We start from the raw sequence: 12979 nt of genomic DNA on the forward strand, positions 1-12979 counted from the left end.
ACAATTCTTCCGAGGCAGAGGGGGCATTGTTACTAGGGGGGGAAAAAAGGATGCTAGGCAGATAAAACCAATATAGATCCACTTAAATTGTAAATCAGAGTACATTGTTTTTATTTTCTTTAAACCTAACATGTAATCAAGGGCACATAAAATAAGGCTGTTCCATTTGGCTTTATGTTTGAGCCACTTTTGGAATGGATCATAGAGGTATGCATCCATTGGCCACTTCATAAATGCCTGAAAAAAGGGAAAGAGGGTAGTTAGGCAGGCATTTTCCTGCATGACAAGGTTGTGTGGTTATGCTTCAGAGAGGAATATTGTTCCAAATGTATACTACATTTGATACAAAAATAATTATAAGACAGTATGGTTTTGTCAGTTAAGTCCTTAAGTTCTGAGATTTGCCTGTGAGATGAACATGAGTTGTTTTGGTTGCTGTCCCAATCACACCTGCTGCTCATTGGTATCAAAGCTGTTTATGAAAGTGAGCAGATCAGGCATTTCACTCCACTAAGTAACAAAGGCGAAGTTGCAAGTTGTTATGTGTCACGTGAAAAAGCATTTGCTGTTGGCACTACTTCCCAAGGCCAGTGGTTTGTCCAATAATTTATATACACAGTTTATGTACATAATTCACAGCCAAACCACCAAGTAGATCCTCTCTCCATTTTACTCTTGTCTTCTGCTCTGTTACTTTCACTTTGATTCTCTGATTTTTTTTTTCTTACAGTCTCTTCCCATTCTGCAGTTCAATCTATTCGAAATCCTAGTCTCCATCCACTCTTCTATTATTACATTACCCATTTTCCCTAAAGATTTTATTATTTTTAAATAATGGTTGTATTTTCTTTTCTTTTTTATTTTTAAATTGCACTTGACATTCAATGTTGTATTAGTTTAGGTGTACAGCACAGTGGTTAGACACATAAAACTTACAAAGCAATCCCTCCAATAAGTCTAGTACTCACCTGACACTACACATCATTGCTTAACTACTCACAAGCTATTTATTCCTGGGTAAATTACTAAAACTCCTCGAATCTCAACTTCATCATATAAAAGTGATGATTTTTATAAGAATTCAATAAGATAAGATATAGTCAGTTTTGCTATAACCCAGCATACGCATTCCTAAAAATCACGGTGCCGTGCAAAATTACACAATGAAAACCACAGACTATGGGGAAAGTGGAAAATAAGGTTAGAGGCATGACACTAAAATAGTGACATACATTTTTTTTTTTAAAAAGTACCCTAGCGAAAACAGTAGTGAATTTTACATGGAAAATGGTTAAGAAATACATAATTACTGCAATAACTATGGCCCTTTATTGGAAAAAATACCTGGAGTTTGCTTCTGAGACTGGTGTCAGAAGGGTGCAGCTTGTGAGTTATTGTGGAGAGGTGGGGGGGGGGGGGTTCCAGAAATTGGATGAAAAGTGATGATACTGGGTATGGATGAGCTGACTCCTAACAGGTATGGACCTGCGGCACCTGTAGGTGTTTGAAGTATGTGCATGTATGTACTTGTGTGTTCCTAAGCAGTTTGTTTCAGCTGATGAAGTCTTTTGCTCTCACCCAGTGTTCCTTGTACATAAAATTGTGCCTAAGCATGTGAAATCCATGTTATTTCCAAATTGTTCCAAAATATATCAATCATTTTGGGACAAATTTGTGTTGTCAAAACAGGCATTTAAACAGAACTGACCATGGAGTTGTTAGTACAGCTCTTATTACCACTCAAGAAATGTTGGCTCATTCCTATTAATATGAGGCCTCATTGAATGTAAAAACAAAAAGACATTCTCTTCAATGGCATTAATGTAGGTGACGAGCGAATGGGTGGGTGCCCAGCAAGGAATCTAGAAAAAGGAAGGCCAGGAAGCAAGAATGGTCAGTGTGTTGCCAGCACTGCCCAGAGAATCCAAGCGTCCTGCCTTCCTGGCAGGTAAATTGCAATTTGGATTTGACTGTCAGGCCTAATGACACCAGTTATCAAGGTCATCCAACCTCCCCCTTCTGCTCCAAGCCCATGCTCACCTCGCAAACTTCTGATTATGATTTACCTCTTGGTGCTGTCAGGAGGCTGCGTTCTCCTGCTGACGTAAACATTCAGAACCGCTGGACAGTTACATTTCTCCGTGTAAATTGCTAACCTGGCACGCTGCTTTGCACATCAGTCTCTCGCGAATTCCCAGGGATTAATCAACTACAAGCACACTGACACATTCCATTTTCTGGATCTGCAAAGCTGAGGAGCAGATGCTGGGATGCCGTGACCCCGGGAGATGACTGCTCCCTGCCAGGCCTGGCAGCTGCCTGACCAGATGACACACTTACCCATTCTCTGACTCTGAGAGTGCGGGCATACAGCCACATCAGAGCTGGACACATGTGCATGTGAGCAGATATAAAGTAGGAACTTTCTATGGTTCCAATTCTTTTTTTCAAGGTGTCACTCTTATGGAGTGAGGGCCGATTTCTTCTTTGACTAGTAATGAGTTTCAAAAGCTGGGATCTGAACTTTAAAGGCATATCATCTTCACTTACAACACTTGAATTTTGGGTAGCTGACTTTGAATAAATTTGCACCTGCAAATACTCATTTTTCTCTTTGTTCAGGAGGTAAATTACCTTAGAAAGTAGAGAGTATGACATTCAGCTGTCTACTCTATTCCCTATTCATCCGAACCTGAACTAACAAAGAAACACATGATTAGTGTCATCAAAGACAAAACTTGGAGGGAAATAGACTCTTTTCTTACTTTGCTTCATTGCAATACTCTCAGACATCGAACTCCATGATTGGGCCTACCCTGCACCGCTTTTCAAGGTGCCAGGTTTGCGGTCTTTTCTCTTAGCAACTGAGAGAATTTGTAGGCTTTATCTGTGAATGAGCACTAATACAAACAAACCAGAGACAGTTGCAGACATTTGTTGTAGTTTGAAGGCAAAAATAATTGGTCAATTAGGTAAATTGGAACCACGGCCACTATCTGAAAATTTTCAAAACTTATAAAGTTCAATACTATTAATAACTGCCATCTCATAAGAATAAGTTAATATTTAAGCTAATTCAATTACAGTTTGCATCTTTTTAGGATGAAAGATTCTCTGTGATTGCATGCATTTTCATTGTCTTCGAGCATTCACTCAATAACTCAATCATTTGTTCAACAAAAATTTTATTAAATACATTCATTGAATTCCAGACACTATGCTAAAGATATGATAACTGCATGATCCTTGGTCTCTGAGAGCTTGAAGTCCAGTTGAGGCAAAATTTAAATAAATGCTTATTACATAATTCATTCATTCATTTATTCAACATATCTTTTTTGAGCATCTAAGACATTGGGAATGCAACAATAAATCTGAGAGACAAGATCCTTGCTTTGGTAAGATCGCATTGCAGGAAACAGTAAATTAATAAATGCATAAATAAACAAGATAATTTCAGATAGCCATGAACGCTATGAAAAAAGCAGGATGAATCAATACAGAATGAGTAAAGAGGCTAGTAGTTAGCTGGGGTTATTTGAGATGACTTCTCTGAGTAGGTGACATCTGTGATGAGATATGAATATGAGGAAGTGACCAGCTGGGAGGATCAATAGAAGGAGTTTTCCATGCAAGGGAGCAGCAATTTCAAAAGCCTTGAGAGAGCAAGGTTGGCATATTGGAGGCCCTGTAAGTAAGTCAGTATGGCTGGAACAAGACTGTAGGATACAGGATCAAAGGTGTAGGCTGGGACCTCAGGACCATGGTAAAGCATTGGGATTTTTATCTTAAATGTGATAGCAACTGCTGGTGTTGGGGCAGGAATGGGGTTGTTGAACATTGAAATAGCCTGACTTGTGTTTTTAGAATACTGCTTTGGTAGTTTTCGCAGGAGCAAGATGGTAATGGGTGAACAAGGTGGCTTTGGTTATAATTCATAGAGGAGATCGTGACAGTGAGCACAATCTCAGGTGTGATTAGAAGTGCAATGTAACTGGAATTATAAAAATGGTTTCGAAAAAGAGCCACAAGAGCACAGATGCAAGTAGGATTGATTTTGCTTTGACAAGTTGGAAGTTCAACTACACAGGAGAAGTGTGTAGACCTTGCAAGTGAGACCAGAAGAGGGATTGACAAACTTTCTTGAAGAACCAAAGAACAAAAACACTGTAGGCTTTGAAAGATGTTCAATTACCTGCTGTAATGGTTCAACTCTGTTGTTATAGCTCAAAAGCAGCCACAGACAATGTGTTAATGAATGGGTGTGATTGTATTCCAAAAAAACTTTATTTTCAAAAACAGGCAGTTAGTGGACTTGGCCTACAGGCTGTGATTTGGTGATGCTTGGTCTAGAAGTTATCATCACTAGCAGTGCTGCATTTCTTCTCTTTTCTTCCTTGTGTCTTATGACATTTCTTTTCATCCTCACTGTTTTGATTTTGTTTATGCTAACTTTAAGAACCCAGATTTTAATATATTTTTAAATTGATTTCAGAGTTGAGAGAGACATAGAAATATCAATGATGAGAGAGAATCATTGATTGGCTACCTCCTGCACACCGCATATCATGGATCGAGTCTGCAACCAGGGCTTCTGCCCTGACCCCCTGGTTCATAGGTCAATGATCAACCACTGAGCATGCCGGCTGGGTCTGATATTTTAACTATGTTATTTAAATAATTTTCAGTATTATTAATTATAATGTCCCTCAAAAAAGTATGCTCAAAGAATTAGTCTGATGGCTTATGATAGATACTAGAGGCCCAGTGCATGGATTTGTGTATCAGTGGAGTCCCTCAGTCTGGCCTGCGGGGATCGGGCTGAAACTGGCCTGGTGCACAAATTCATCTAGGGTGTGTCCAGTCAGTCTCATCCAGTTCCAATCAGGGCTGATTGGAGCCATCTCGCTCAGTTCCAATCAGTGCCAGCTGGCCAGGGAGGGACCACAGGAGGTTGGCCAGCTGGGGAGGGACCGCAGGAGGGCTCCAGGGCATGTCCAGCCTATTTCTCCCAGTTCTGATTGGATGGACCCCAGCAGCAAGCTAGCATACTGGTAGGAGCGTCTGCCCCCTGGTGGTCAGTGTGCGTCATAGTGACTGGTCAAATGGTTGAATGAACGGTCAGACACTTAGCATATTAGGGTTTTATTATATAGCATGATCTGAAACTCACACCCACTTCTTGGTGAAAAGAGCTGTGTTCACCACTCTGTCTTCTAACTTGGTTTTCTGTCACTGAAAATGATTTATTACGAAGGTATTAGAGTCCTATTTTATTAGTCATTGTCTTTACCTTCTATATGTAATAAAATAGTGAGTTGTATTGATACTTTCTAATACAGTTTTCTACCCATCTATTATCTTCTACATAAGTTAGGATCCAACCAGAAAGGAAAATACTGTAAACATTTAAAGTTTAAGAGAGAATTGGTATCATCAATGATGAGGCTGAAAAGACATATAAGCAGCAGTAACATCACTCAGAGATTAGCAATGGCAAGAAGCTGCTACCGGTCCTTGGCAAGGGTGGGGTGGGGACAAAGAAGGGGATTGGGCTTTCTGTGGCCCAGGGACTGGAGTCCATTGGCCAAACGTAGCCAGCAGCCAGCTGACACAACAGCCTGTGAAACCGAGCAGAGCAGAGGGAGGGCAAGGAGTGGATCTGAGGGAAACAGACCCAGGACCTGCTCCTTCCCGCTTCCTTTTGACAGCAGCCTGGTTTGGACACTTGTTGTCCACCTGACTACTGTGAGAGCACCTCCCCAGGTCCCCAGTCTCTCAAACAAGTAGATTCTGCAAGTTGCACTCTTCCATGTGCTTTAGTATCAGTCTAAACTGTAGCCATTTTTTTTTTTTTTTTTTTGGTAAAACTGAAGTCCCACCTCTTTCTTAAAATGTTATTACTCACTCTAAAAATCCACATTGGAGCCTACTGCTTTTGAAACCCTGTACCAGCCATCATTTCTAATAAGTCCTTGATACTGAAACATATAGGGTGTTTTCCCCCAAAATGTATACACATACATTTTTTGATAGCTCAATTGATGTTTCTTTCTTTTCAGATTTAACCCATTAGAATTAATAATTATTCAAAGTGTGTATATATTTTTCTGGGACACCCTATATGTTTTCTTATATTGGTTCTAAACACTTCTCCCAAGTAGGCTGTAGGTTTCTCAACTGCAGGGACCACACCTATTTCTTTGTATTGCCTGTGTGATTTCAAATAAATATTCACTGAATTATTAGTTCTTAAAGTGATAGAATCTTAAAGGAAAAAAAAATCCCCTGTCAATTAACTAATTTACAATCTCTTGTATAGTCACAAAGAGATTCTTGAAAAGTCAGAAGGAGAAATTGGTATAGAGAAAATAGAGAAAGGTTTGCAGACACACACACATGAGGGTGGCAGAGAGAGCAGCAGGGCCTGGGATCTGAGGGTGGTGCTCTGGGTATAAATAAAGGGTGATATTCTTATCACACATAGTTAGAACAACAAACATATGCAATAGTTGGTCTTACAAAGGTAAGTAATTTCAGATGCGCTTAGAGGTACAGTTACTGGAGAAGTCTCCCGTGCCCCCTCTGAGGGACCCACTACCAAGATGAGCTTTTTGTCAGAAGCCTGCCTCAAGGACAGCTTCCCCAGGCCCTTACTGCCAATCTCTGATGTGAGCTGCTGGGAGGAAAAGTTCAGAATATATCCAACCAAGCACCAGGGACCAAATACGTCAGAGCCTGAGGTGATCCAAAATTTCCTTGTCACTCACAGCTGATTGTACAGCCTTGGCTGAGCTCACCTGGATGGTCTGAGATATTCCCCTTCGGTGATTCAGCTTCTCCATAAATCAACAGCCTCTGTGTTCACAGTTTGTAACTGTGTAATCATTTCCTGACACATTTTAAGGAAGTACCAGGGCAATGTACCATGTGCAGTGCAGGCATTTCCTTTCCATGGTGTCCATTAACAGCTCTTCCACACCCATATGAATGTGCCTTGTAGTTATACCGGAAACAAGTTCATGCTGGTGTCCTCCAGGGCCTGACGTACTTTACAACCAGTGTTAGTCCGTCCAACTCCTGAGGTGATGGCATAAAAGGTAAAACAATGCCAGTAAGCTCTCAATGGCTCTGCTGAGGGAACTCCCTTTGAAAGACATACCCCTTGAGAAACAGGCTCATTATTCTCTTTCCCGGACACAGACAGTAAGAGTTTGGTGAACTGGAGAATATCAGTGACTCCAGGTGACACCGGGGACATGACAGAAGCAGTCGCTGACACTGCCTCCTTCAACCTGCTGACCTGTGGGGATTTCAACCGGAGAAGTGACCATATCTAGGATCCACAACTTCTGGAGTTTAGGAAATATTTATATTCTATGCATAAGTACATTAGGTAATTCTCAGAAATATTTGAGGAAGGTCATACTCCCTGGGTAAGAGTATTTCCAACTCAAGAGCAATGGGGAGTCTTCAGAGCAGGAGTTTCATGGGATTAATGCACCCGCAGTTGTCCTCTCAGTTGGCTAGTGATGCCTAGCACACCCGGATTACAGGAATAGTTTCCTGACAGTAAGAAAGAACTCAAAACTGGACTGTCTCTGGTAAAAGTGAGGGTTTGAGTGGTTCAAGCCTAGATACACCTAGTAAGCAAGGATTATTGAGGAGACTTGGATTTTGTTTTCCAAGCAAATCATATGACTCTTGAAGTCTCTTCTAACTTCTAAATCCAAAGGTAAGGGTTTTGGTAGATTATTCTTACTGGGAAGCCCCCCAAAATGTTCTTATCAGTCCCTGGGACTTCTCTATTATGCTGTTATGAGGCTGCATATCTTTATCATGCCATCCATAAGTTCCTATCGTATTCATCAAGAATATGGGGGACACGAGGATGGAGTGGCAACAGAAAAGATGCATGAGAAGCAGTTTGGAAAAAACAAATCTTCTGCCAGCTTCTAGATCTTAGAGGAATTTAGTCTTACAGTTGCTTTAAGGATCCTGGACGGTTGCCTAAAATCTGTGTAGTAGGATGTGAGGAACTTCAAATGCAAAGTTATGCTCTTCATCCTTCCCACTTGCCCGTATGGCCACATCAAGTTATATAACTGACAAGATATTTTTATAGATTTTTCTCAGTGGGATAGCAAATTGATCATTTGGGGTTAATTGAGGAAAACTGTCAAGCAGCCAATTGATGCTTACACATTGGTAAGCTGACCCTATCACTAACCTGGTTCAGATAACTTGACAGCACCGAGGGTCAACAGTTTACAATCTGATGGATCGCTTTAGACAGGGAAGAAAGGAAATTACCCTTTAAATGAGCTAATAAGGTTGAAATATGTAAAGAGAAGCAGCTTGCTCCTTAGAAAAAGCCCAGTATCACATTTGAATCGTAATATAGTAGACATTTGGAGCAGGAAGATTAATGATAATCTAGTAGAGTAAAATTAAGTTCCTCAGTGAAATGAAAGAATTAGGACAGTTTTATGGATGTGATAACACAAAACTCTCCAGCTTCACATGGTTAATATGGGCATGGGATGGTACTGACATACTACTTAGTGCCAGGAACAAAATGACATTTTGCAAAACAAACTCACCAACCAAATCAACAGCCAATACAAGATTAATGGGCCAGTTGTGCTCTTCAGTTTACTTCACCTTGTCCTTGTAAGATAATGGGTCCAGACACAAGTCCATGGATAGAGCTGTCATTTCCTTTATTTAAATGGTTTTGTTTTGAAGAAGAACTTCAGCTATTGGGGTTTTTTTTATTTTGTTTGTGTGTACAAAGGCTTTTGTTTATAATATTAAAATTTGTTTCCTTTTTTTCTTTATTGATTAAGGTATTACATATGTGTCCTTATCCCCCCCTTGCCCCCCCCCCCCCCCGCCACTCATGCCCTCACCCCACTGGTGTCTGTGTCCATTGGTTAGGCTTATATGCAGGCATACAAGTCCTTTGGTTGATCTCTTCCCCCTCCCCCCCCCCCTCCCCTACCTTCCCTCTGAGGTTTGATGGTCTGATCTATGCTTCTCTGTCTCTGGATCTGTTTTTGTTCATCAATTTATGTTATTCATTATATTCACAAATGAGTGAGATAATTTGATATTTATCTTTTTTTTGACTGACTTATTTTGCTTAGCATAATGCTCTCCAATTCCATCCATGCTGTTGCAAATGGTAAGAATTCCTTCTTTTTTTACAGTAGCGTAGTATTCCATTGTGTAGATGTACCACAGTTTTTTAATCCACTCATCTGATGATGGGCACTTAGACTGTTTCCAAATCTTAGCCATGCTGCTATGAACATTGGGGTGCATGTGTCCTTTCTGATTGGTGTTTCTAGTTTCTTTGGATATATTCCTAGAAGTGGGATGACTGGGTCAAATGGGAGTTCCATTTTTAGTTTTTTGAGGAAACTCCATACTGTTCTCCACAGTGGCTGCACCAGTCTGCATTCCCACCAGCAGTGCACAAGGGTTCCTTTTTCTCCACATCCTTGCCAGCACTTGTCATTTGTTGATGATAGCCATTCTGACAGGTGTGAGATCATAACGCCTTGTCATTTTGATTTGCAACTTTTGGATGATTAGTGATTTTGAGCATGTTTTCATATGCCTCTTGGCCTTCCTTATGTCCTCTTTTGAAAAGTATCTATTTAGGTCCATTGCTCATTATTTGATTGGGTTGTTTAAGTTGTATGAGTTCCCTGTAAATGTTGGAGATTAAACCCTTATCAGTGATAACATTGGCAAACATGTTCTCCCATGCAGTGGCCTTTCTTATTGTTTTGTTGATGGTTTCTCTTGCTGTGCAAAAGCTTTTTATTTTGATGTAGTCCCAATTGTTTATTTTCTCTTTAGTTTCCATTGCCCTAGGAGCTGTATTGGTGAATAAATTGCTTTGGCATATGTCTGAGATTTTGCTGCCAGCAGATTCCTTTAAGATTTTTATGGTTTCCAATCTTATGTTTAAGTCCTTTATCTATTTTGAGTTTATTTTTGTGTATGGTGTAAATTGGTGGTCTAGTCTCATTTTTTTTTTTTTTTTGCATGTATCTGTCCAATTTCCCCAACACCATTTTTTAAAATTTGGTTTTATTGCTTAAAGTATTACAAAGAGTATTACATATATCTCCCCTTTTTTCCCCCTTGACCTTCCCCTGGCCTTCCCTACCCCCCAGTGTCTTGTGTCCATTGGTTATGCTCATATGCATGCATACAAGTCCTTCGGTTGATCGCTTACCCCCACCCCTCAACCCTCCCCAGCCTTCCCACTGTAGTTTGACAGTCTGTTCGATGCTGCTCTGCCTCTGTATCTATTTTTATTCATCAGTTTATAATGGTCTTTATTATCCATAAATGAGTGAGATCATGTGGTGTTTTTCTTTCATTGACTGGCTTATTTCACTTAGCATATAACACCATTTATTGAAGAGACTGTCTTGACTCCATTGTATGTTCTTGCCTCCTTTGTCAAATATTAATTGAGCATAGTGGTTTGGGTCGATTTCTGGGCTCTCTATTCTATTCCATTGATCTATATGTCTGTTCTTGTGCCAGTACCAGGAAGTTTTGAGAACAGTGGCTTTGTAATACAGCTTTATATCTGGCATTGAGATCCCTCCTACTTTGTTCTTCTTTCTCAGAATCGCTGCAGCTATTTGGGGTCATTTTTATTCCAGATGAATATCTGGAGAGTTCATTGTAGGTCTGTGAAATATGCTGCTGGTATTTTAATGGGGAGTGCATGGAATCTATAGATTGCTTTGGGTAGTATGGACATTTTAATGCTACCAATCCATGAACAAGGTATGTTCTTCCAACTGTTTATGTCTTTATCTCTTTTTTCAGTGTCCTGTAGTTTTCCAAGTACAGGTTCTTTACCTTTTAGTTAAGTTTATTTCTAGGTACCTTATTATTTTTGGTGCTATGGTAAATGGGATTGTTTTTTAAATCTCTCTTTCTATAAGTTCACTATTGGTATATAAAAATGTCACAGATTTCTCGGCATTAATTTTGTATACTGCTATATTGCTGAATTCATTTATTAAGTCTAATAATTTTTTGATGAAGTCTTTAGGGTTTTCTATGTACCGTATAATATCATCTGTGAATAATGACAGTTTCATGTCTTCTTTTCCAATTTGGATGCCTTTTATTTCTTCTTCTTGTCTGATTGCAATGGGTAGTACCTCCAGTACTATGTCAAACAGGAGAAATGAAAGTGGGCATTCCTTTCTCATTCCTGTTCTTAGGTGAAATGGTTTTAGTTTTTGCCCATTGAGTATGATGTTGGCTGTAGGTTTGTCATATAAGGCTTTTATTATGTTGAGGTATGAGCCCTCTATTCCCATTTTGCTGAGGGTTTTTATCAAGAAAGGGTGTTGGCTTTTGTCAAATGCCTTTTCTGCATCAATTGATATGACTATGTGATTTTTATCTCATTGTTTATGTGATGTATCACATTTATTGATTTGCACATATTGTACCATCCTTGCATCGCCGGGATAAATCCTACTTGGTTATGGTGTATGATCTTTCTGATGTACTGCTGGATCTGATTTGCTAGGATTTTGGCATCTATGTTCATGAGGGATGTTGGCCTGTAATTCTCTTTCATTGTGTTGTCTTTATCTGGTTTTGGTATTAGGGTCATGCTGGCTTCATAGAATGAACTTGGAAGTATTCCTCTTGAATTTTTTGGAATAGTCTGAGGAGGATAGGTTTTAGTTCTTCCTTGAATGTTTGGTAAAACTCCCCTGTGAAGCTGTCTGGACCCAGGCTTTTGTTTGCTGGAAGCTTTTTGATGACTGCTTCAGTTTCCTCCATAGTTTTTGGCCCTAGCTGGATTGGCTCAGTGGATGGGGCATTGGCCTGTGGACTGAATGATCTCAAGTTCAATTCTGGTCAAAGGCACATACCTGGGTTGCGGACTCAATCCCCAGTGGGTGTGTCCATTAGGTAGCTGATCAATAATTCTCTCATCATTGATGTTTCTATCTCTCTCTCCCTTCCTCTCTGCAGTCACTAAAAATATATATATACATATATATATATATTTTTTAAAAAAATAGATAGACATAACATAGACTGAAATTTTTATTCAACAAATATATTCTGAACATGTGCTCTGTGGTAAGCCTTCTGCTAGATGTTAAGTTATAAAGATACTAGAGGCCTGGTGCACAAATTCGTACATGGGTGGAGTCCGGCCGGCCTGCCCCAATGGGGGCCCATCAGGTGGGGCCAGCCTGGGTGGCGGGGGGTCTAATGCTAGAAGCTATAGCTTTCCCCCAGCTGGATGTAATTATACACTAAGGATGTCCAAAAGAAAATTCACAACAGAACTGTTTTGCATTTCACGTGCCATGAGATGAAGTTGTTTATGTGTTGTTTGCAAATGTATATCAAGATGGATGATGGCTCTTTAATAATTTTTGTGTTCTTCCTGGGGCTCTGCTTTCAGTTTCCCAATATTATCTTCATGTCTGTTTGTTTAAAACAGCGGTTCTCAACCTGTGGGTCACGACCCCTTGGCGGACGAACAACCCTTTCACAGGGGTCTCCTAAGACCATCCTGCATATCAGATATTTACATTACGATTCATAACAGTAGCAACATTACAGTTATGAAGTAGCAATGAAAATAATTTTATGGTTGGGTCACAACATGAGGAACTGTATTTAAAAGACCAGAAGGTTGAGAACCACTGGTTTAAAAGTTTTTCTGTTTTTGAATGTGCCTAACCTTCGCTATTGCTCCTGGCAGCCTATGGGTCCTCTTCGCTGTCCCTTTTAAAGAGAAATAGAAAGCTCACCTAATCTGCAAGGCACTGCAATTTCACAAAATCCCCACCCAGCCTCTCTACATTCCTCAGCAAAGGGCCGTCATCCCATTAATGCTTAGGTCACCTTTTTGGCTAACTTGGAAGGTCTCCTGGGGCTGCAGGCCATGGAGGGAGAATTCCAC

The sequence above is a fragment of the Myotis daubentonii genome, chromosome 13 (assembly GCF_963259705.1).
Source record: "Myotis daubentonii chromosome 13, mMyoDau2.1, whole genome shotgun sequence".
Classification (NCBI taxonomy): domain Eukaryota; kingdom Metazoa; phylum Chordata; class Mammalia; order Chiroptera; family Vespertilionidae; genus Myotis; species Myotis daubentonii.